Below are 26263 nucleotides of genomic sequence, written 5' to 3'. Positions count from 1 at the left end.
TGGTAAAGACCATCAATTTCTCCATATCAGAAAGAAATCATAGGATGTCATGGACCCTCAGGGGGATTTGAAAGATGTATGGATCTAGAGTGAACATCAACTCACCTTCTCCAAATCTATGGTGGCACTATAACCGAAGAATCTCAGTGACTGAGTTGTGAAAGCCGTAATGGAAGCAGAAACCTGGCTTCCTGTACCAACATGAATAACAATTGTACCCTTTTTTATAGGAATAAATTAAATTAAAGAATGAATAAAGCAGATAATAGTCAGGAGTAATTTTTTTTAATGATGGCACAGAAAGTTATAGATTTCTGTTCCAAAGTAAATATACATGTATATTAAGAATGCCCTGTATCTTAGCAGAATGAGAACAACATAGAGGCCCTCCAAAACCTAAATTTCCATAGGGGAAGGAGAGGAACATGAGTTTACTTTGCACTAGTCTATGGGACAAATATCAAGGGGATTGGATGCAGACATTGGGTTTTCTCAGTAACTGCTCCCGGGTGTTCCTGTCCAGCCTCAGCAGGATCATATAGACCTTGGGCCCAAAGATACAGCCCAGGAACCCGGCGCAGGAGGCCAAGATGGAGAAGATCTCCACGGCCACCAGGGCCTTGCCCTTGGTGCTCAGGTAGGTGGGCAGGAAGGAGATCCAGACGCTGCAGAACACCAGCATGCTGAACGTGGTGACTTTTGCCTCGTTGAAGGTGTCCAGCAGATTACGGGCCAGAAAGGCCACCGTGAAACTGACCAGGGCCAGGAATCCCATGTAGCCCAGGACGCAGTAGAAGGCGGTGATAGAGCCCGCGTTGCACTCAAGAATGATGTGGCCAAACATAGCCTACGTGTTGGAGTCAGGGAAAGGGGGAGAGGTCCCCAACCAGACCCCGAAGATGGTCACTTGGATCAGGGAGCAGACGAGGATGACAAAGTTAGATATTCGGGGACCCATCTATTCCCGGAACCTGCCCCCCGGTTTGGTGACCCGTAAGGCCAGGACTACTGTGATGGTTTTGTCCAGCACCGAAGCCACGGCCACGGAGAACATGATGCCTAAGGTAGTTTGTCGGACGAGGCAGGACGCTGTACTGGGGCGGGCGATGAAGAGGGAGACGAGGAAGATGTAGCTGAGGCCGCGGTTGTTGGCTTTGACGATGGGCGTGTCTCATTGCCGGATCAAAATCCCCAAGATCAGGGCTGTGATCAGGGAGAAGGAAAGAGTTGAACAAACCAGCACCATCCCCAGAGGCTCGTTATAGGAGAGGAAAGTCATGACTCTGGAGAGGCAGCGATCTCTCTGCTCACTGGGATATTCATCATCAGGGCACTTCATACAGTGAGTTGCGTCTGTAAGGGATATACATATCAATTTGCCCCCACTATAGCCTTGAGACATGCTTTCTGCCTTGAAGGAACTGTAGTCTAGCTGGGGAGACATGAAATGAAGTGGAGAAAGGAGGAAGATAAGATTGGAAAGATGGATATGTGGATGAGTAATGATAATAATGACAATAATAATAACAACAACAATAATAGTAATAATAATAGTAATAGTGGTATTTGTTAAGCACTTACTATGGGCTAGTAAACAGCATGGCCTAGTAAATAAAGCATGGGCCTTGGAATCAGAAGGACGAGAGTTAACGTTCCAGCTCTGCCACTTCTCTGCTGTGAGACTTTTAGCTAGTCAATTAACTTCTCTGTGCCTCCATTGTTTACTAGGCTAAATGGGGATTGAGAGCACATGCCCCCTGGGCAGCATGGACTGTGTCCGATCTGATTAGTTTGTATCTCTCTCATCACATAGCACAGTGAGTAGCACGTAGTAAGCGCTTAACCAACGCCATAAAAAGCAGAATTATTGCTACTTCCTACGTAGAATTCAGTATAGATGGTAAGACAGTGGGAGTGAATGCTGTGTGCTCAACAGCCATCATGGTGATTCGATAGACATTCCAGAATCATTGATATGGTCAGTCAGGCGTGCACTAGCCACTGGGTGCCTGGTTCCCTCAGGCCCTTACCTGTCTGGTTGGAGATCTCGCCCTCGGGGCACAGGATACAATCGTAGCAGCAGATGGCCTTCCTCTCCAGAGCAGTTTTCCTTAATCCAGGGAGGCAGCTTTTGCTGTACACGGATTGAGGAGGGGTCTGAGCATCAGTAAGGGAAGGACAATGTAAGAGGCCTCTTTAAAACGTCCCTTCCTTCCAACTCGCCCAGTTCCACTGACAACACTGACATCCTCAAACCCTGAATCTTGGAACCATCACTAGCTCCTCAGTGGAATTCCTCTCCCACATCCAATCTACTGCTAGAACCTATTAATTTTCCCTCAAAAACATTACTCAGATCAGGTACTTTCTCTTGAGCCAAACAGTCCCTTCAGAAATGACAATAAAAATACTAATACTAGTTATATCAATATTATAATTATTGTATTTGTTCATTCATTCATTCAATCTTATTTATTGAGCACTTACTGTGTGCAGAGTTAAGCACTCTGTAAAGCACTCACTATCTCCCAAGCAATGTAATAAGCTCTTGGGCAGATCCAAAATACTCCAGTTGGATTCATTTCCTGTCCCACCTGGAGTTTATTGTCTAAATAGGAGGGAGTAGGATTTAATCACCATATTACAGATGAGAAAATTGAGGCAGGGAGAAGTGAAGTCACTTGCCCAGGGTCACACAACAAGCAAGTGGTAGAGCTGGAGATAGAACGCAGATCATCTGACTCCCAGGACCAAGAAATTTTCTCTACGCTCTGTTGGTTCTCAATTAAATGTTCAATTGAAATGCCTTAGCCTTTGCCACATAGAAATGCCTCAAGAAGACTCCCACCTCAGGATACCTATAGAGAAATGTGAATCAAGAAATGCAGGCCATCTGTGGGGACATGAAAATTTACTCAGAGCACCTGAATAGCAAAAGGTCTATAGGTTTCTCTTTTGTTGGTTTGTTTGGGGTTGCTTTTTTGGGTTGGTTTTTGGTTTTTTTGTTTTTGGCTTCATTTGTCAAGGATTTTCTGGTTAGAAATGGTAGGAGCACAAATATTGCTAGGGGAGTCCATAGGGACGACCCTGGAAAATATTTTCCCAAAGACAGCAAGAACGTAAGACCTTGACCAAACGATGTAGTTATTCCCCACTTGAACTATGAGGCCAGGGGAAATATTATTACTGAATCAGATTCAACAAGGGTCTCTGTCCAAGAGAGCAGCTCCAGGACTCGTGGAAGGACCATATTCTGGTTATCCTCGTGGACAAGAACCCCAAGACTAAAAATGAATGATCATCAACGTCTAATATGCCCTTTCTAGATCCTTACCTTCCCCTCCATGATAGGCGATCGGACTTTCTGTTGTTAGAATTCCTTAGGCACCACACCCAGGGAATTGAGAAGTGATTGGGAGAGAGTTTGGGAGATTGTCAATAAGGTTGCCACATACCAGTCAGAGGAAATAGGTGTGGGAGGGGGTGAGGAGGGGCTTACTCCGAAGCTGTGGCCCTCTCCCTTTTTGGGCAGGTGGGGAGGTAGGGGATGATCAAAGTTTTAGTTGACTTGATAAAGCCTCGAAATCCAAAACTGTCTCTTTCCTCACCTGGTGGAATCCTAAACCCCACATAATGCCCTCTTTGTTAATGATCAGGTTATTTCCTTCAGATGCCTGAGGCTTAAACTCTCCAATCTTCACTCGTCTCAACTTCTCCCACTGGGGTTCCTGTAAATTGAGTCTATCGTATCTTAGGATGCTGCGTCAGGAACGGGTGGAGCTGCCATGGAGAGAGTGTAGTGAGAGATAACAATAATAAGAATTCAACTATCATCTCTACGCCGATGACACCCAGATCTACATCTCCGCCCCTACTCTCTCCCCCTCTCTCCAGGCTCGCATCTCCTCCTGCCTTCAGGACATCTCCATCTGGATGTCTGCCCGCCACCTAAAACTCAACATGTCCAAGACTGAACTCCTTGTCTTCCCTACCAAACCCTGCCATCTCCCTGACTTTCCCATCTCTGTTGATGGCACTACCATCCTTCTCGTCTCTCAAGCCCTCAACCTTGGTGTCATCCTCGACTCCGCTCTCTCATTCACCCCTCACATCCAAGCCGTCACCAAAACCTGCCGGTCTCAGCTCCGCAACATTGCCAAGATCCGCCCTTTCCTCTCCATCCAAACCTCTACCCTGCTCGTTCAAGCTCTCATCCTATCCCGTCTGGACTACTGCATCAGCCTCCTCTCTGTTCTCCCATCCTCGTGTCTCTCCCCACTTCAATCCTTACTTCATGCTGCTGCCCGGATTGACTTTGTCCAGAAACGCTCTGGGCATGTTACTCCCCTCATCAAAAATCTCCATTGGCTACCAATCAATCTGCGCATCAGGCAGAAACTCCTCACCCTCGGCTTCAAGGCTCTCCATCACCTCACCCCCTCCTACATCACCTCCCTTCACTCCTTCTACAGCCCACCCCGCACCCTCTGCTCCTCCGCCGCTAATCTCCTCACCGTGCCTCGTTCTCGCCTGTCCCGCCATCGACCCCCGGCCCACGTCATCCCCCGGGCCTGGAATGCCCTCCCTCTGCCCTTCCGCCAAGCTAGCTCTCTTTCTCCCTTCAAGGCCCTACTGAGAGCTCACCTCCTCCAGGAGGCCTTTCCAGACTGAGCCTCTTCCTTCCTCTTCCCCTTGTCTCCCTCTCCATCTCCCCCATCTTTCCTCCTTCCCTTCCCCACAGCACCTGTATATATGTATGTATGTTTATACATATTTATTACTCTATTTATTTATTTATTTATTTATTTATTTATCTTGTACATATCTACTCTATTTATTTTATTTTGTTAGTATGTTTGGTTTTGTTCTCTGTCTCCCCCTTCTAGGCTGTGAGCCCGCTGTTGGGTAGGGACTGTCTCTATGTGTTGCCGACTTGTACTTCCCAAGCGCTTAGTACAGTGCTCTGCACACAGTAAGCGCTTAATAAATACGATTGTTTGATTGATTGATTGATTGATAATGGCATTTGTTAAGCGCTTACTATGTGCAAAGCGAAAGGACAAAGAAACTCGCATGAGAGAGAGAAGTTGCAAACTGCTCGGAGAGAGCTCTGCCGCAGGGGAATGTCGGGTACTCTTATCTGCCATGGATGGGGCACCACTGTGTCTTCTTTCCCGGACATTTCCCTTTATGACCTGGACGAAAGCACTTTGTGAAGCCCACGGGCCACATTATACATAGCACTGTACAAAATGAGCTTTAGCCCAGTCAGTTCTATCTCAGTGTTCTGTAAGCCTAGGATGGCAGAGCTCTCATTTCCCATGAAGGCTTTTTTTACTTGTTGGGTCTATATGCTGTGATGCTTGAAAGTCACAGCCTATTCGGGCTTGCCAGATATCCTTGAGAAAAACATCATTGGGGTACTTAGAAGGGTTAACTGCTAGGAGGAAATCCTTAAAATGAGGCATATCATCTTAGTGGATGGAAAATGACAAAGAACCCCTGAAAGAATTGTCCCTTAGGTGATAATCATTACAGGTCATCAAAGTGACCCGTGTTGACGCAAACCTTCCCGGTAACCCCGAACCAACAGACAACCCATTTAAACTTGATAAGGGCATCTATGTCACCATAGACAATGACCACATTGGCTGACAAATCATTCATCGTTTGATACAATACTTGTACTTCCTTTGTGCCATAGTAGTCAGTCTCAGGAATCCATTCTTTTGAGGCCACACAGACTCCGTGTCTGCCCATCTCCTGTTTCAGGTTTCTGGCGAAGGTTTCACCTTCAGTGTTATTGGAAACAATGAGAATGACCCAAGTCTAGTCAAAATGCAGCAACAACCGAACTATTCCCCGCTGCTGAGCGGTGTCCCGGGGGCCATCTGATATAGAGAAGGGAACTGCATCGAATTTCTCAGGGAGGCATCGAAGGGGCAGCAAGTGATCTGGTTGAGAAACAACGAAGTTCAGTTATCGCTTAAGCATTTGGATTTGGAGGCACAAAGTAGAACATCGACATGGTAAGAACTGGATTTCAGGCCAACAACTTTGTTATGCAGCTAATCAATATGCATTGCTATGCACAGTTGACATTATTAATCTCTCTGTAAAAAGTTCTGTATTAGCAGAAGAGCATCACCCATAACCCAATATCATTTTTGATGGGAAATTATGTAAAGCAAGTTGATGCCGCCCCAAGATTCCCCCCAAATTCATAAAAATAATACACGTGTATTCCCTTCAAGCAATTAAAATCTATATACATATAATTAATATATTTGCTAGTAAACTCTGTCTATCAACATTATACGATGTCTTAAATTGGTCATGTGGATTACCTACATGTTAACACATTCACCCACATATAAATACTCACAAGCGCACACAGGCACGCACACATTTTCCTTCTTGTTAACCCCGCCAAATTAAAATCTTTGCATTTATTCAATCAGTTCATGCAGCTCAGGGCAGATAATTTATTTCGCCAGACTTATGTTTGCATGAAGAATTTTCTCTACACTTGAAATAGTGGTTTTGGTGACATTTATCGAAGTCGAATGGACGTCTAATAATAAAAGTAGAAATTGTGGTATTTGTTAGGTGCTTATTGTTTGCCAGACATCGTACTAAGCACTGGGGTGGATACAAGCAAATCGGATTGGAAGCAGACCCTGTCCGAAATGGGGCTCGCAGTCCTACTTCTCAGTTTGCAGTTGAGTTATCTTATGCACAAAGAAGTGAAGCGACTGCACAAGGCCATCCAGCAGACAAGTGGTGAAGTCAGGATTCGAACCCACGACCTTCTGACTCCCAGTGCTCTATTCACTGCGCCACGATGCTTCAGGCTGTATACTCGTCTCTAAACTGTAAACACGTTATGGCAGGTAATGTATCTACCAGCACTTTTGTACTGTGTTCTCAAAAGGGCTTAATTTAATAATAATAATAATAACAATAGCGTTTATTAAGCGGTTACTATGTGCAAAGCACTGTTCTAAGCGCTGGGGAGGTTACAAGGTGATCAGGGTGTCATACGGGGGGCTCACAATCTTAATCTCCATTTTACAGATGAGGTAACTGAGGCACAGAGAAGTTAAGTGACTTGCACAAAGTGACACAGCTGACAATTGGCAGAGCCGGGATTTGAACCCATGAACTCTGATTCCAACGCCCGTGCTCTTTCCACTAAGCCACGCTGCTTTAGCATTTCTCCCACAGTAAGAGCTAAAAAAATACCACTAATTGATTGAATGATTAGATGTTGGGTAATCTCAAGACAAACCCCAGCAGTTAGAAAGTGGAAATTTATAAGTCCAACACATATACACTGTTCAAAGTATATGTGGCAAACCCAGAAAATTATTTCAAAGTGAAATCACTGTGGAAATTACTGGTATAATATCATACTGGTATCATCATGTCATCATCGAAAAAATCTCCAAAAGGATGTCCTACCGACATCCTCAATTTAACATGGCTAAAATAGTTCCCACCTAAACCCTGTCACTCCCATGACTCGCCCATAGCTGTAGGCAGCACCTGTCTCACAAAACCTCGTGTCCTTGACGTTCTCCTTCAGCCATCTGTCTCGTCGAAGCCACAGATCCTATCTATCATTAAATCCCCTCGGTTCTACCTTCACAACATTTCCAAAATCCGCCCATCCCTCTCCATCTATAATGCTACTATGCTGATCCCAACACTTAACCAATCCTGCCTTGAATACTGCATCTGCCTCCTTGCTGATGTCCCTGCATCCTGCGACTCACCTACCACGGCGGATACTTCACTCTCTGCCCGGATCTCTTTTCTCCAAAAACGTTCAGTCCATGTTTTCCCCACCCTCAAGAACCTCCAGTGGCTGTGCATCCACCTCTGAATCAAACAAAATCTCCTTAGCAGAAGGAAAAGCACTCAATCGCCTTGACCCTCCTATTTCACCTCACTGATTTCCTACTGGAACATGGCATGCTCACTTTTTTCTGAAACGCAAACATGCTCACTGTACCTCGATCTCCTCTATCACAACATCCACCATTCGCCCACGTCCTGTTTCTAGCCTGGAACCTTCTCCCCCTCCCTTTCCGACAGCCCAACACTCTCCCCACCGTCAAAGCCCCATGGAGGTTCCCAGTGAAGGTCAGTACATTCTGGTCCTGACCCCTTCACTGGATCCAGAGGGAGCGATGGCAGAGCCAGGCCAGGGCGGAGCGGTCTCCACAGGGGACCATTTCACCTTGAAACCCTCGGGTCTACCAGCACCCTGAAATCCCCCTCGTGACAACCCCGAGAGAAGGGTCGTTCTCTCTTCCCACACCCAGACCCGCAGCACGAGGACCAGACCTCACTTTCCATCTTCCTCAACACACCAACACAAGGCTCAGCGAAGCCCAGTCCTCTCTTCCCCAACCCTAGGAGTTGGGGGTGGTTAAGGTGTTGAGTGGGAAGCGGGGGGAGAGATTCGTTCATTCATTCAGTCGTATTTATGGAGCCCTTACTTTGTGCAGAACACGGTACTAAGAGCTTGGGAGAGTACAATGTAACGATAAACCGACACTGGGATGAGGGAGAGACAGACATCAATACAAATAAATAAATTACAGATATGTCCGCCCGCCACCTAAAGCTCAACATGTCGAAGACTGAGCACCTTGTCTTCCCTCCCAAACTTGTCCTCTCCCTGACTTTCCCATCTCTGTTGACGGCACTACCATCCTTCCCGTCTCACAAGCCCTCAACCTTGGTGTCATCCTCGACTCCGCTCTCTCATTCACCCCTCACATCCAAGCCGTCACCAAAACCTGCCGGTCTCAGCTCCGCAACATTGCCAAGATCCGCCCTTTCCTCTCCATCCAAACTGCTACCCTGCTCATTCAAGCTCTCATCCTATCCCATCTGGACTACTGCACCAGCCTTCTCTCTGATCTCCCATCCTCGTGTCTCTCTCCACTTCAATCCATACTTCATGCTGCTGCCCGGATTATCTTTGTCCAGAAACGCTCTGGGCATATTACTCCGCTCCTCAAAATTCTCCAGTGGCTACCAATCAATCTGCGCATCAGGCAGAAACTCCTCACCCTGGGCTTCAAGGCTCTCCATCACCTCGCCCCCTCCTACCTCACCTCCCTTCTCTCCTTCTACTGCCCAGCCCGCAACCTCCACTCCTCCACCGCTAATCTCCTCACTGTACCTCGTTCTCGCCTGTCCCGCCGTCGACCCCCGGCCCACGTCATCCCCCGGGCCTGGAATGCCCTCCCTCTGCCCCTCCGCCAAGCTAGCTCTCTTCCTCCCTTCAAGGCCCTGCTGAGAGCTCACCTCCTCCAGGAGGCCTTCCCAGACTGAGCCCCTTCCTTCCTCTCCCCCTCGTCCCCCTCTCCATCCCCCCCTCATCTTACCTCCTTCCCTTCCCCACAGCACCTGTATATATGTATATATGGTTGTACATATTTATTACTCTATTTATTTATTTATTTATTTATCTATTTTACTTGTACATTTCTATCCTATTTATTTTATTTTGTTGGTATGTTTGGTTCTGTTCTCTGTCTCCCCCTTTTAGACTGTGAGCCCACTGTTGGGTAGGGACTGTCTCTATGTGTTGCCAATTTGTACTTCCCAAGCGCTTAGTACAGTGCTCTGCACATAGTAAGCGCTCAATAAATACGATTGATTGATTGATTGATTGATAAGTACTGTGGAACTGGGAGAAGGACAAAAACACCTCACGCTCGTCTTCAAGGCTCTCCATCACCTCGCCCCCTCCTACTGCACCTCCCTTCTCTCCTTCTACAGCCCAGCCCGCACCCTCCGCTCCTCTGCTGCTAATCCCCTCACCGTACCTCGTTCTCGCCTGTCCCGCCATCCCCCACGTCATCCCCCTGGCCTGGAATGCCCTCCCTCCGCACATCCACCAAGCTAGCTCTCTTCCTTCCTTCAAAGCCCTACTGATAGCTCACCTTCTCCAGGAGGCCTTCCCGGACTGAGCCCCCTCCTTCCTCTCCCCCTCCTTCCCCTCCCCATCCCCCCGCCTTACCTCCTTTCCCTCCCCACAACATCTGTATATATGCATATATGTTTGTACGTATTTATTTACTTTATTAGTACATATTTATTCTATTTATTTTATTTTGGTAATATGTTTTGCTTTGTTGTCTGTCTCCCCCTTCTAGACTGTGAGCCCACTGTTGGGTAGAGACCGTTGCCAACTTGTACTTTCCAAAGGCTTAGTACAGTGCTTTGCACACAGTAAGCGCTCAATGAATACGATTGAATGAAGAAATGAATGAGAGAGCAAAGGGAGCAAGTCAGGGCGACACGAAAGGGAGTGGCAGAAGAGGAAAGCCGGGGCTTAATCTGTGAAGGCTTCTAGGAGGAGAGGGCTTCAGGAACCCGGACATTAGTGCGGTCAAGGAATTCCCAGCCTCTCCTTTCTCGGGCCGTCTCTGCCAAAGAACAACCCACACATTCCAACCGGAATATGCATCCAGCGACGTGTGGAGAACTATGAACCAGAGGAAAGGCAGGAAATATCGAACTGATATGAGAAATGAACTTATATCCCTGCAGATTCCCGAGATGCTTTCGACAGTTAGGTCATAAAATGCATCCGACAACACAGTTCAGTAACTTACAGAATTTTTCTAAAAAGAAAATAGCTATTTCCAGATCTCGGTTTGTGGGGAACCTCCCGCCGTGCTGTCATTTACCTTGCTGACCTCACCATGAATGATCAATTCCCCAGCTCCCAACTGCCATTCCTATTCCTCACTTTCTCCTTCCCCTCTCCCACGCAGCTCCTTCCCTCCCTTTCCCCCCAACCACCCCTCACCCTCATCCCCTACCCAGGATCTCTCTGTTCCAGCGCCAAACCTCAATTCCCCTCCCAGCCCCCTCTCCGCCCCCACCCCATTCCAGTTCTCCTTTCTTATCGCTACCCCTCTTCCTACTCTCCCCGCCCAGGCACCCGCCAACTCATCCCAATCCAAACCCTCCCTATCCCTCGCATCCTTCCCCCTCCCTCCCCTCCCTCCACAGCTGCTGCCAAGTGTGGCCTTTGGAACCCACGCTCCATTATAGGTAAGCCCCCTTTCATCCTGGACCTATTCTTTTCCAGCTCTCTACTCCTCCTCGCCCTAACTGAAACATGGCTATCTCGGACAACACGGTCTCTTCTGCTGCTCTCTCCAGTGGAGGCCTCATCTTCTCCCACTCCCCCACCGGAAAAGGAGAAGGTGTCGGTTTCCTTCTTGCCCCCCAATGTCGGTTTCGCACTATCCCTCCTCCCCGCAATATCCCTCCTCCCCGTTCCCTTTCCTTCCCTTCCTTTGAAGCCCACATTATTCGCCTCTACCACACCCTCCATATTCTTGTAGCCGTCATCTACCGCCCCCTCCCCATGGCCCCACCTCCAACTTCTTAAACGATTTTGATCCCTTCCTCACCTTCCTTCTCTCCTTTTCCATGCCAACTCTGATCCTCGGGACCTCAACATCCCCTTGGATATCCTTGGTGACTCATCTGCCGCCCGCCTTCTGTCTCTCATTGATGCTGCCAACCTCCTGCTCCACCCCACCTCGCCCACTCACCAACTTGGTCACACCCGCGACCTCATCATCTCCTACCGCTGCACAATCTCCACACACACCAATTTAGAAATCTCTCTCTCTGATCATAACCTTCTCACCTGCCTCCTCACTCACAATCCTCTCCCCTGTAAATCTATATTACTACCTCACAGAGACCTACGCTCTCTTGACTCCATCCACCTTTCAGAGCGCCTCACACCCCACCTCGCCTCCCTTTCCTTTCTACCCAATCACGATGATCAGATTACTGCTTTCAACTTTACCCTCTCTACTCAGCTCGACTCCCTCGCTCCCCTTTCCCTTCGCCGCTCTCGTACCACTAACCCACAGCCCCGGATCACTGCCACTGTCCGCCTCCTTCGCTCTTACGCTCGAGCTGCTGAACGCTGCTGGAGAAAGTCTAAACACCATGCCAACCTCGTTCACTTCATGTTCATCCTTGCCTGCCTAAACTCTGCCCTCTCCTCTGCCAGACAAAACGATTTCTCCTCCCTTATTGACACCCATGCCCATCATCCTCGTCAACTCCTCCGTACATTTAACTGCCTTCTCAGGCCCCCTGTTCCTCCCCCTCCTCCTTCCGTCACCCCCAACGATCTGGCCTCCTACTTCATTAGTATAATTAACTCCATCAGGTCTGAGCTCCCCAAAGTCACTCCTACCTCTTCTCCAACTCCCCGGCTCTCAACCCTCTCTGCTACCCTCCCATCTTTCCCAGCAGTATCCTCAGATGAGATCTCCTCCCTCCTCCCATGTGTTACTCCGACCACCTGTGCTTAAGAACTCATTCCCTCTCATCTTATGAATTCTCTCGCTCCGTCCTTTCTCCCCTCCTTAACGTCCATCTTCAACCGCTCACTCTTCACTGGTTCCTTCCCCTCTGTCTTCAAGCATGCCCACGTCTCTCCCATCCTAAAAAACCCTTCTCTTGACCCCACCTCGCCTTCTAGTTATCGCCCTATCTCCCTCCTACGATTCCTTTCCAAACTCCTTGAACAAGTCGTCTACATACACTGCCTCGAATTCTTCAACGCCAACTCTGTCCTCGACCCCGTCCAATCTGGCTTCTGTCCCCTACATTGCATGGAAACTGCCCTCTAAAAGGTCACCAATGACCACTTTCTTGCCAGATACAACGGCTCCTACTCTATCCTAATCCTCCTCGACCTCTCAGCTGCTCTCAACATTGTGCACCACCCCCTTATCCTCAAAACGCTATCCAACCTTGGCCTCACAGACTCTGTACTCTCCCGGTTCTACTCTAATCTCTCCGGCTGTTCATTCTCAGTGTCTTTTGAGCGTTTCTCTTCCCCCTACCATCTCCTTACTGTAGGGGTTCCTCAAGGGTCAGTTCTTGGTCCCCTTCTATTCTCTATCTGCACTCACTCCCTTGGTGAACTCATTTGCTCCCACGGCTTCATCTATCATTTCTACACTGATGATACCCAAATCTACATCTCTGCCCCTGCTCTCTCTCCCTCCCTTCAGGCTCGTGTCTCCTCCTGCCTTCAAGACATATCCATCTGGATGCCTGCTCACCATCTAAAACTCAATATGTCCAATACTGAACTCCTTATTTTCCCTCCCAAAGCCTGCCCTCTCCCTGACTTTCCCATCACCGTTGACGGCACTACCATCCTTCCCGTCTCACAAACCCGCAACCTTGGTGTCATCCTCGACTCTGCTCTCTCGTGCACCCCTCACATCCAATCCGTCACCAAAACCTGCCGGCCTCACCTCTGCAACATCACGAAGATTCGCCCTTTCCTCTCCATCCAAACCGCTACCCTGCTGGTTCAATCTCTCATCCTATCCCGACTGGAGTACTGCATCAGCCTCCTCTCTGATCACCCATCCTCCTGTCTCTCCCCACTTCAAACTATACTTCACGCTGCTGCCCGGAACATCTTTGTGCAGAAACGCTCTGGGCATGTTACTCTCCTCCTCCAAAATCTCCACTGGCTAAAAGTCAACCTACGCATTAGGCAAAAACTCATCTCTCTCGGGTTCAAGGCTCTCCATCTCCTCGCCCCTTCCTACTTCACCTCCCTTCTTTCCTTCTACAGCCCAGCTCACACCCTCCTCTCCTCTGCTGCTAACCTCCTCACTGTGCCTCGTTCTCGCCTGTCCCGCCATCGAACCCCATCCCACGTCATCCCCCTGGACTGGCATGCCCTCCCTCCACAAACCCGCCAAGCTAGCTCTCCTCCTAACTTCAAAGCCCTACTGCGAGCTCACCTCCTTCAGGAGGCCTTCCCAGACTGAGTCCCCTCCTTCCTCTCCCTCTCCCCAAACCCCCGCCCTACCTTCTCCCCTCCCCACAGCACCTGTGTATATGTTTGTACAGATTTATTACTCTATTTTACTAGTACATATTTACTATTCTATGCATTTTATGTTGTTAATATATTTTGCTTTGTTGTCTGTCTCCCCCTTCTAGACTGTGAGCCCGTTGTTGGGTAGGGGCCGTCTCCATATGTTGCCAACTTTTTCTTCCCAAGCGCTTAGTACAGTGCTCTGCACACAGTAAGCTCTCAATAAATACGACTGAATGAATGAATGAATGAAGGGAGCACTGAGTATAATACAGTGATAGCGATTAGGACTAGGTTGAGGTGCCCTACCTGGGGGACCTTGTGGAATCCTATTACGTTGGCCATGGTAACGGACAAAGTAGACTTGATTCCCCCGATGACGGTCAACAATTTACGCCGCCCCTCGCAGCTCTAATTGGGAACTGTCTGGCCCGCAACCTAGAGCAGGACCAGAGGCTGCTCCATGGCCAGCCTCTCCCGGAATAAATTACCGGAGATGTGGAATCCCAGGGAGACGTTGGGCAGGAGGCTGGGGTCTTTGTTGATCTGCTCCATGGCAAACACCAGGGCCAGGACGTGCTGGCTATGTTTGGAAACATGGCTAAAAGTAAAGGGGGAGATCATTCTCACACCTCTGTTCCAGGTGTTGTTGGAGTGGAATTCGAGGGCTTGGAGATAGGGCTGAGACCTGGAGACTGGGAATATCAGGGATGAGCGTTATTAGGACCTGGGAAGTAAGAGGCTGAGGGGATGTGTTTGTGCCCATTGAGCAGAAGCAGCCTGTCGTTGCTGGGAGGGAGAGCAAAGCAATCTATGTTTAACAACGTAAGGGGCCCGGGGGAATTTAGAAAGCACTATAATGAACTGCTGCCTCCTCTCTGGCATTACAAATCGATCTTATCTCTGGAAGGCATCGATAAGAGCAGCAGGTAGAGAGAGAAGATAGTGGAGAGATCGCTCGTCAAAGGTGACAGGGAAAACAGCAATCGTGACAGGGGCAAAGCGTGCCCAAGTCCCTCCGTCTCTCAGAGAATGGAAATACATCCCTGTTTATCCCTATCCAATCAAAACATCACACGGATATTTTACCAGCACAAATGACACTTACACATATGTCTTATCAAGCCAAAAAGGATATCTGTTAAATTCTGGTAGATATCCCTCAAACACATTCAGAGCTAAGGGCCCAGATCCCCATGTGTGTAGTAGCCCCGTGAGTAGTCTCTGCGCAAAGAGCATTGGCTCCTCGACACAGAAACCGCTGGCATCAGAAGCCGTGAGCAAAGAAGCAAGACCAGCCGCAGCAACATCAGGACCGCGACTCCCGGTCCCAGAGCTGTAGCCCTGAGCCTGCCCTGAGCTGAGGACGATGCTGAACCCCAGATCACCTGGCTGCTCCGATCCCATTCAAAAAGGATGCCCCCTGCCAGCTGAAACGTCCCCTTAAAGGAGTTGGCACAGACTCAGAAACAGACTCGCCCAGGCAAACAGTCTGAGTCCTAGTCAGCCCCAGCGAGGAGAGGTTCAGGTAGCTTTTATAGGATCTGGGGTGATACTGTGTGAGGAGCCTTTTTCACAGGCTCCAATTTCCCCTGATAGGAACGGAGCATAACGGTCCCCCATTTCTCCTCCCTCCCCTCCCTTCTGCTCAAGCGGAGACCAGCACATTCCCCGTACTCTGATTCACTTTCGGAATTGTCTCTGTCAAGAAGACCTGCACCTAGGCCCATGCTTTTTTTTAACAGCTGCCTATGGACAAAACAAATCTTCCTCCTTCCCCTCACCCCTCCTTTTTCATCCAGAGGATCAGGAGTGGGGCAGGTCTGGTCTCACATAGAGTCATGTCCCTGGTTCCAGTAAATTTAATTTTCTCCCACTCTCACTCTCGTTCCTAAATAGCCTGGTCCAACCAGCACTCAGCAAAGAGAGGAAGAGAAGCAGGATCCCTTCCACCATGCTTTGGAATGAATGTGCAGACACCACCAACAGTCTGAATGAAGGTGGGATGCTTAGCTAACAGCTAAAGTGAAAGGGAGGCTTTCTCTCCTGAAGTGAAGGACTTGGGGAATTTACGGTCAAAGATTTGTGCCAAAAAGAAAAACACGATGGAGTGTACTGAAAAAGCCATTAACGAAAACTGGAAATCTCCATAGGGATTTTAAATTGCCGGCTACAGCCCTGAAAAACCACTTCTGATGGAATTTTATCTTGTTTTCCTGAGATTAGATTTAAACTCTAATTACTCTTTCTGGGATCCTCTCCCTTTTTCATTGAGAATCTTTTGCGGGGATTTCAAAAAGCTGCTTCATCAGCCTCACCTTATTTTTAGGTATGATTTTCAGACTCCACAGATTCCTTCATTTTGGTTGCCCAAACCATTCGAGTTCTCTGTTCTGCCTTCTCTATCTAGTCCTGACCTGTCTTTTTTGAGTCCAATTATGTCTTTTATCAGCTTTTTTACTGCTTACCTCAGTCCCTAGGATCTAACTTTTCTCAGCAGTCTTCTACCCATGTTCTGACCTTATTTCCCGTCCTCAAACTTCCATTTTGGTTTCTGTTGCATTTTTGGACTACTAAATCTAGCCCGAGTTGGGGTTCAGGAAGAGCTGGGTAGAACCAGAAATTTCCCGAAAATGAAGCTAATAGTGAGTACTGTGGAAAGTATCACTTGCCAACGAGGTGAGGCTAGTGAAGCAGCTGTTTTAAATCCTTGAGTTTTTCAAATCGCTTATGTATAGAGAGTGCCTGACACATTTTTAGACTTTCTATAAGAGACCTTCTTTTATCCCTAAGGAGGCATGCAAACCAGGTTTTTGTAAGTATTTCTCCAGAACCTACTGTGAGTCACGATCGATATGTTAGCACTACTGAGACCTACCCTCTTTAGATCCTGTTCCCTTCAACATTGCTGTAGACACAGGACAAAGAGTAACTGTCCCAATAACGTCACAACAAGGTGCCGGGTAGATAGAGACAGCAAACCTGGACAGTGAGCGTTTAGTTAATACAACCAATTGATCAGCTCTAGGCCGAGGGCAAAAGGGGGCTAGGCACTGACCGTCGTCCTGAAATAACACGGGTTTGCCGTCATTCCTGGTGCATGGGAACGGAGCTGGGGCAATTAGGCACGGCTAACCACACTCAAAGGTTCAGGGAGTTTTCTAAGGGAAATTTCTGCTTCAGAGAAAACATCTGCAAGTGAAATAGAGGAATGAACCGATTCAAAAACTGCAGAAGGCAAAAAGACCGCTCTTCCCTCCTTCGCCTCACCTGTTCATACCATCTCACAGGGTAGAAAGAATTATGGCCCCGATACAAACCCTTGGAAAAATGTTAAACATACATGGTTTTTGTGTCTCATGCCCTAGCCAACGAAAGCCTAGTCTGGATAATTGCTTCCTCCTTAAAAGTTGAGATGAGATTCCAGCAATGTTTGCATCACTTGAGAAAATGTCCATTGAAATCCCAATAGGTCACGAGTCAGAAGAGTGTAAAACATTATTTGAATATTCTATGAACTGAAGTTTCATATAATGTAACAAAGCGTTAGATCATATTTAGAATTCACTCATGCCCATCTCAGCCACATTCCCATGCAAATGAATAAGATCTCAGTATCACTAGCAATGGAAATATCAATAAGTGGGTGGGGTAGAGGTGGGGGAATAGCTGAAGGGAATGGTTATCAATAGATTAGTCGTGATATTCCGGTATGGGAAATTTGAAAGAAGACCACATGAGCCTGAAGGAAATAAATTATGATTTGATAGTGCAGTAATGATATTTATTATTTGCCTTGGGATGAAAATGATTCTTTGCCAAGAGTTGGTATGAGAGCAAAACAAGCATAAATACAAACGAACAGATATATACCCACACATGAGCTCTCTAAAGTCTCACTGTTTAGGTTGGGGAAGACATGCTTTAGAAATGAGAAATAAATTACAATACATTGAGCAACAGACAGTGCCAATCTCAGGAGAGGAAATGGTTCAGTGTCAGGGGCTGAGTTGCGTTGCTCTATGAAGGAAGGATGAGTTCTGATGGAATCAGTTGCACTTGGCTGCAAATTCCTGATGTTGGTTGTAAAGACCGTCAATTTCTCCAAACTGGAAAGAAATCATGGACTGCCATGGGCCCTCGGTGGGATTTGAAAGACGTCTAAGGGTGTGGGGTCCCGGATTCAGGCAATAGTATTTACTCAGTGTTTACTGCATGCAGAGCACTGTACTAAGCGCTTGGGAGAATACAACACAATAGTAAACAGTCACATTCCCTGCCCATAACGAATTTACAGTCTAGGGGCAGGGAGAGACAGACATCAATAAATATACATAAAATTCCATATATGTACATAAGTACTGTGGTGCTGGCATAGGGGAAGAGCCAAAGGAGCAGGTCAGCGTGACGCAAAAGGGAGTGGGAGATGGGGAAAAGTGAGAATTAGTCTGGGAAAGCCTCTTGGAGGAGATGTGCCTTCAATAAGGCTTTGAAGTTGGGGAGAGAGTGATCATCAACTCACCTGCTCGAAACTTGTGGTATTACTCTAAACAAAGAATTGAAAAGCAGCTCTCTGTGACAAAGGCATTAGGGACATGTTGGAAACAGAAAACTAGCTTCCAGGAGCAGTGTGAATAATGACGGTATCCTTTTCCAAATCACAATTACAGAGTTATCAAAGATTCAGTAGAGCGGAGACACCAACAGGAGTGATTTTTTAAAAAAACTGACGTCACAGAAATTAATATCTGTGATGAGTATATATACATTACGTATACATATTCCACACACACACACACTATATATATATACTGATGCTACTACCCTACCAGCCAAAAGTGAGGAACATTTGAAGGGTGTATCATTAAAAGTTATGGAGTGGAGCAAAAAGATGGGCCTGCATTTGAATGTCAAGAAAACAAACATCATGACAACTGAAGGTTTAAACATATTTTTAAGAGACGGAGAAAATATTGAAATCGTTGACAAGTTTTCTCTCCTGGGATATATACTCAATAATAAAGGAACTACTAGTCAAGGAATATGCCAAAGATTAATGTTAGGAAGACTTGCTATGACAAGCCTTGAAAGAAATCATGTGCTGAAGTAACAATTGCTACAAAAATACAAATGAGCAATTCTAGGGTGTTTCCAGTGACATTGTATGGGTATGAAAGCCGGAACGTGAAAAGAAAGATAGCAAAACAATCGATTCTTTGGAAATGTGAAGTTGGAAAAAGCTTTTGCAAGTACCATGGGCTGCCCAAAAAACAAACAAAGAGTTTTGGAGCAAATTAAACCAATGTGGTCTTTGGAAGGCCAAATGACTGGACTTAGATGAGCAGATTTCAGACGCATCATCAGGGGGACAATTTTTCTCTGGAGAAGACAATAATGAGGTAAAGTCCAAGGAAAATGTAGAAGAGGCAGATCACCAGCTAGATGGTTAGAAACCACAGCAATGATAACGAAAGACCCGTTAGAAAGGTTACGATTTAAGGCAGTAGATAGGATGTTTGGGAAAATACATCCATAGAGTCGCTATGAAACGACTCAATGACTCATCAGAGTTAGAACAAAACATGAATTTACCTTGTACTAGTCAATGGTAGAAATATCAAGGGGTTTTAATGTTGACATTGAGTTTACTCAGTGACGGTTTCCGGGTGTTTCTGTCCGGCTTCAGCAGGATCACATAAACCTTGGGCCCAAAGATACAACCCAGGAGACCAGCGCAGGAGGTCAAGATGGAGACCATCTCCATGGCCACCATGGCCTTGCCCTTGGTGCTCAGGTAGGTGGGCAGGAAGGAGATCCAGACGCTGCAGAACACCAGCATGCTGAACGTGATGAACTTGGCCTCGTTGAAGGTGTCTGGCAGATTCCAGGAAAGAAAGGCCACGATGATGCTGACCAGTGCCAGGAAGACCATGTAGCCCAGGACGCAGTAGAAGGAGGTGATGGAGCCCTCGTTGCACTCAAGAACGATGTGGTCAACCTCAGCTTGTGTGTTGAAGTCAGGGAAAGGGGGAGAGGTCCCCAACAGACCCCTCAGATCGTCACTTGGATCAGAGAGCAGATGAGGACGACAAATTTAGATATTCGTTGACCTATCCATCCCCGGAACCTGCTCACCGGCTTGGTGGCCCGGAAGGCCAGGACCACTGTGATGGTTTTGGCCAGCACCGAAGCCACGGCCACGGAGAATATGATGCCGAAGGTAGTTTGTCGGAGGAGGCAGGACGCTGTACTGGGACGTCCGATGAAGATGAGGGAGCAGAGGAAGGAGAGCATGAGGGAGATGAGGAGGACGTAGCTGAGGCCGCGGTTGTTGGCTCTGACGATGGACGTGTCTCCTTCACACAAGTGAAGGTGGGAGAGTTCCACTGAGAGGTTTTTGTGGGCAATGGCTTGACCATTAGTGAAGAGGTCATCATTTGGGAAAACAGCTTCAGCTAGATAGGAAAGGGACAGTTCTGGGAGTGAGGGCATTATCAGACCGTGGCCATCGCTCCAAATGCTAATACTTTTCTCTCTCTCTCTAGTGTGTGTGTGTTTGGGTGTGTGTGTGTATATCTGTCTTCCCTTGATGCTCAGGTTCCATGCTCCGTTTGCAGCGAAACCTGCACCCCTGGACTTAGGAAAGCATCTGGGGTTGGGATGACCATCTGCTGCTACGATTGAGTCCCTTGTCGAGAGGGGTAGATCTGCAACCAGACGGGTAACAATAATAATAATAATAATAATAATAATAATAATAATAATAATAATAATAGTATTTATTCTGTAAACCCTACGGTGGATACAAACAAATCGGGTTGGACAGAGTTCCTGTCCCACTTGGGGCTCACGGTCTTAACGTCCACTTTACAGATGAGGTAACTGAGGCACAGGTAAGTTAACTTGCTTGCCCAAGATCGCACAGCAAACAAGTGGTGGAGCTGAATTAGAACCCAAGACCTCTGACTCCCAAGCCAGTGCTCTTTCCACTAAGCTACGCTGCTCCTCTAAATTTACCCTGCCTTTCCCACCGCAGGCCTAGGATCACCCCTGGGGGAAGAGTCTGCCCAGAAGGAAAAGACCCCGGTCCCCCTGGGTCCCTCTCCCCCTGCCCGGGCACCGGAAGCCTGGAACTGCACCGGGGGAGACATAGACACCCTCATTTCCCTCCTTCCCCACATCCGTGCCCCGGGAGTTTGGGACTGCACAAGAAAGGAACGGCTATTCCCTCCACCATCTCTCCTCTTCGCCCACCGGGATCCAGACGCCCTGCCAAAGAAGCAGGACAGCGACTCACCGAGGTGAGAACACCGTTTTAACAATACCCCCCATTAACAAATAACGACCTGATAACGCCCACCCGTTCACTCCGGACAGTTGCTCTAATGATTTGCTAATCGCAGTTTAAGGATTTGTGGTTCCCCCTAGCTGGGAGCTGCTGAGTCGCCACGTATTAGAGGAACCTACCTGGCACATAGTAAGCGCTTAACAAATATCATGATTACTATTATTACCCACTGGGCTCTACAGATCCACTGCTCTACTTCATTGATTCAGTCGTATTTATTGAGCGCTTACCCTGTGCAGGATACTGTACTAAGCGCTTGGAGAGTACACTGAAGCAGCGTGGCTCAGTTGGAAGGGCTTGGGAGTCAGAGGTCGTGGGTTCTAATCCCGGCTCCGCCACTTGTCAACTGTGTGACCTTGGGCGAGTTATTTCACTCCTCTGTGCCTCAGTTACCTCATCTGTAAAATGGGCATCGAAGGAGGGTCTCGAATAGGTAGGGGAGAGGGGCCAGGATCAGGCGGAGTGGGAGAGCCAGGACCATGCAGAGGCTGAGAGCCAGGACCTGGTTTAGTAGGGCCAGGTCCTGGCCCAGGAAGATCACCAGGACCAATCACTGGAGAAGGGACAGGACTAGGCAGAGGAGGAGGACCAGGACCGATTCCTGGAGGAGGGATAAAGGAAAGGCGGTAGAGGAGTTCCAGGACCTGGCCAAACAAGAGGAGCAGGACCAGTCGGAGGAAGAGCATCAGGACCAGGTGGACGATACTGTCGAAGACCTGGCCGAACAGGAGGGCTAGGACCAAGCAGAGGAGTAGGGCAAGGACCAAGCAGGGAAAGAGGGTCAGGACCAGGCAGAGTAGGAGACGAAGGACCAGGCAGATGACGAGGACCAGGAACAGGCAGAGTAGGGGAGCGAGGATCAAGCCCAGGAAGAACGTCAGGACTATTGCCTTGAGGAAGGACAGGACAAGGTGGAGGAGGCCGAGGACAAGAATGGAGCGGTGGGCCATGACCAGGTGGGGGAGGAGAGCCAGGACCAGGCACAGAAGGACAGTCAGTACTAGACAGAGGAGTAGGGCCTGGAAAAGGCTGTGTCAGAACGCCAGGACATGGAGGTCGAGGAAGGCCTGGATCAGGCAGAGGAAGAGGGCTAGGAACAGTCCCTTGAAGAGGGAGAGGACAAGGTGGAGCAAGAGGGCCAGAACCAGGTGGGGAAGGATGGCTGGGACTAGACATAGGCTGAGTGCCAGGACCTGGCTTAGGAGGAGGGTCAGGGGAATGTGGAGGAAGAGGGCCAGGGCCAGAAAGGGGAGGAAGGCCAGGACAAGGCAGATTAGGAGGTCCAGGACTAGGTTGAGCAGGAGGTCCAGGAACAAGTGGAGGAGTAGGGCCAGGACCAGGCGGGAAACGAGGGCCGGTTCCAGGCAGGGAAGGAGGGCCAGCACCAAGACAGAGGTTGAGCACTAGGACCTGGCTGAAGAGGAGGGCCAGGCCCAGGCCCAGGAAGAGACCCAGGACCAGTCCCTGGAGGAAGGGCAGGAGAAGGCAGAGGTGGATTTCCATCATCTGGCCAAGCAGGAGAGCCAGGACAAGGTGGTGGAGTAGGGCCAGGACCAGGTAAGGGAGGTGGGCCAGGACAAAGCCCAAGAAGTCTGCTATAATCAATCTCTGTAGGAGGGCCAGGGCCAATTGGAGGAGGAAGGCCAGGAACAGCCAGGGATGGTGGGCCAGCACCAGTCCGGGGAGGAGACCAAGGACCAGGCAGAGGAGGAAGCCCAGGGCCAGACGGAGGGGGAAGGTCAGGATCAAGCCCAGGAAAAACGTCAGGACCACTGCCTTGAGCAGGGACAGGACAATGTGGAGGAGGAGGGCGAGGAATAGAATTGAGTGGAGAGCCAGGGCCAAGTTGGGGAGGAGGTCCAGGATCAGACAGAGGCCTACGACCAGGACAAGGAGGAGTCAGAGCGCTAGGACAAGTTCGACAAAGAGGGCCAGGACCTGGCTGAGGAGGAGGGCCAGGACCAGTCCCTGGGGGTGGGAGAGGACTAGACATAAAATGAGGGCCTGAACCAGTCCCTGGAGGATGGTAACGGACAAGGAGGAGGAAGAGGTCCAGGACCTGGCCGAACGGGTAGACCAGGACGAGTCGGAAGAAGAGCTCCAAGGATCAGGTGGAGGAGAAGGTCGAGGACCTTGCTGAGCAGTAGGGCCAGGACCAAGCGGAGGAGGAGGGCAAGGACCAAGTAGGGAAAGAGAGCCAAGAGCAGTCCCTGGAGGAGGGTCAGGACCAGGTGGAGGAAGAGGGCCAAGGAGCAGGAGGGGTAGGAGGGTCAGGAAAAGGAATTGGAGGCAGTCCATGATCGGGCCGAGCAGGATGGCTAGAACCAGGTTGGGAAGGAAGGCCAGGAAAAGGTGGAGTCAGTGCACCAAGATCTGGTGGAGTAGGAGGGCCAGGATCAGGCAAAGAAAGAAGGCCAGGATCAGTCCCTTAAGGAGGGACATGACCAGGCGGGGTAAGGAGGGCCAGGACTAGGTGGACAAGGAGGTCCAGGTCCTAGCTGAGCAAGAGGGCCAGGACCAAGCAGAGGACTATAACCAGGAACAGGCAGGGAAGGAAGACCGGGACTAGGAGAGGGAGGAGGGCCAGGACCAGGTGGTGGAGGTGGGCCAGCATCCCGAGGGGAAGGAAGGCCGGTACAAGGTGGGGAAGGAGGGCCAGGACCAGGCGAGGGAGAAGGGCTAGTACCAGGCGACCAGGCAGAGGAGGAGGCCCAGGCCCAGGCCCAGGAAATGTGTCAGGACCAGTCCCTGGAGGAGGGACAGGAAAAGACAGAGGAAGAAGGCCAGGACCAGCCCCTGGAGGAAGGATAAAACAAGGCGGAGGAGGAGGTCCAGGACCTGGCCAAGCAGGAGGGCTAGGACAAAGCAGAGGGGTAGGGCAAGGACCAAGCAGGGAAAGAGGGCCAGGACCAAGCAGCTGAGGAGGGACAGGGCATGGTAGAGGAGGTGTAGGATCAGGCAGAGGAAGAAGGCCAGGACCAGTCCCTTGAGGCAGGACAGTAGAGGCAGAGGAAGTGGGCCAGGACTTGATAGAAGAGGAGTGTCACGACCAGGCAGAGGAGTAAGGCCAGCACCAGGAGGGGAAAGAGGGCCAGTACCAGGTGCAGTAAGGGCACCAGTGTTCGGCAGAGGAACAGGACCAGGACCAGAACCAGGAAGTGTGCCAGGACCAGCCCCTGGAGGATGGCCAGGACCAGGTGGAGGAAGAGGTTCAGTAACAGTTCGGGGAGGAGGACCAAGACCAGGCAGAGGCAGAACATCAGCATCTGCTGGAGGAGCAGGGCTAGGACAAGGTCCAAGAAGACTAGTCCTTGAAGGAAGTCCAAGAGAAGGAGGAGGTGGAGCTCCAAGACCTGGCCAAACAGGAGAGCCAGGAGAAGGTGGTGGAGTAAGGCCAGGACCAGGATGGGGAGGAGGGCCAGGAAAAGGCTCCAGAATTCGGGCCAGGAACAAGCCCAGAAAGGCTGCCAAAATAAATCCCTAGAGGAGGGCCCTGACCAGTTGGAGAAGGAGGGCCAGGACCAGCCTTGGGTGAGGGGCCAGAACCAGAAGGGGTGAGGGCCAGGATCAAGCAGAGGAGGAGGACTAAGCTAGGCCTAGGCAGAGGAAGAGGGCCTGGACGAGGCAGATAAGGAGGACCAGGGCCATGTAGAGGAGTAGGGCCAGGACAAGGTAGAGTCAGAGGAACTGGACTAGTCCTTTGAGGAGGGACAGGACATGGTGGAGGAGGAGGGCCAAGACCAGGCAGGGAAGGAGGGCAGGGACTAGGCAGCGGAGGAGGGCCAGGACGAAGTGGCAGAGGAGGGCCAGGATTAGACAGAGTTTGAGCGTCCAAAACTGGCTGAAGAGGAGGGCCTGGACCAGGTAGGTGGAGAAGAAAGGCCCGAGCAAGACCTGGGAGGAGAGCAAGGACCAGGTAAGGGACGAGGGCCAGGACCAGGCAGATGAAGAGGGCTTGTACCAGTCAGAGACCGAGCACCAGGACCTTTTGTAGGAGGAGGGCCATAACCAGGCCCAGGAAGGGTGCCAGGACCAATCCCTGGAAGAGGGCAAGGACCTGGTAGTGGAGCAGGGACAAGATAAGGCGAGGGAGGAGAGCGGCTACCAGGTAGTGGAGGATGACCAGGACCAGGCAGAGGAGGAAGGCAAGGCCCAGGCCCAAGGAAATTGCCACGACCAGTCCCTTGAAGAGGGACAGGACAAGGCAGAGGAGGAGGTGACTGGGCCCTAGAAGAAAGATAAAGACAAGTCAGAGGAGGAGGAGGTCGAGGATATACCCGAACAGGAGGACCAGGACCAGTCAGAGGAAGAGCGTCAGGAACAGGTGGAGCATATGGTCCAGAACCGTACTGAGCAGGAGGGCTAGAACCAAGCGGAGGACTAGGACATGGACCAAGCAGGGAACAAGGGACAGGACCAGGCAGGGGAAGAGGATAAGGACCAGCAGAGGAAGAGGGCCAGGACCAGGAGGGTTAGGAGGGCCGGGACAAGGAGGTGGGGGAGGTACAGGACGGGGTCGAAAAGGAGGGCAAGGACAAGGTGGAGTCAGAGCACCTTGTCAGAGCAGGTGGAGGCGGAGGAGGGCGGCCTGGATCAGGCAGAGGAAGGGGGCCAGAACCAGTCCCTTGAGGAGGGACTGGACAGGGTGGACGAAGAGAGGCCAGGACCAGCAGGGGAGGAGGGCCTGGACAAGGCGGATTAGGAGGTCCACGGTCTGGCTGCCCAGGAGGGCCAAGACCAAGTGGAGAGTGGGCCCAGGATTAGGCAAGGAAGGTGGGCTGGGACTAGGCAAGGGAGGTGGGCCAGCACCAGGGGGAGGAGGACCAGTACCAGGCGGGGAAGGCTAGGACCAGACAGAGGGACAGAACAAGGCAGAAGAGAAGGGCCAGGACCAATCCCTGGAGGAAGGATAAGGACAAGGCGGAGGAGGAGATCCAGGATCTGGCCGAACGGGAGGACCAGAACCAGTCAGAGGAAGAGCTCCAGGACCAGGTGGTTGACAAGGT

General features: G+C 49.9%; 1 pseudogene; it reads right to left on the bottom strand.

The window, feature by feature from the left end:
- Positions 1–460: 460 nt before the first annotated feature.
- Positions 461–22207, bottom strand: LOC119940022 (annotated as a pseudogene).
- Positions 22208–26263: the final 4056 nt, after the last annotated feature.

This window comes from Tachyglossus aculeatus, chromosome 18 (assembly GCF_015852505.1).
Source record: "Tachyglossus aculeatus isolate mTacAcu1 chromosome 18, mTacAcu1.pri, whole genome shotgun sequence".
Taxonomy (NCBI): domain Eukaryota; kingdom Metazoa; phylum Chordata; class Mammalia; order Monotremata; family Tachyglossidae; genus Tachyglossus; species Tachyglossus aculeatus.
The sequence above is the reverse complement of the archived record's forward strand: the minus strand, read 5'-3'. Positions and strand labels throughout refer to the sequence as shown.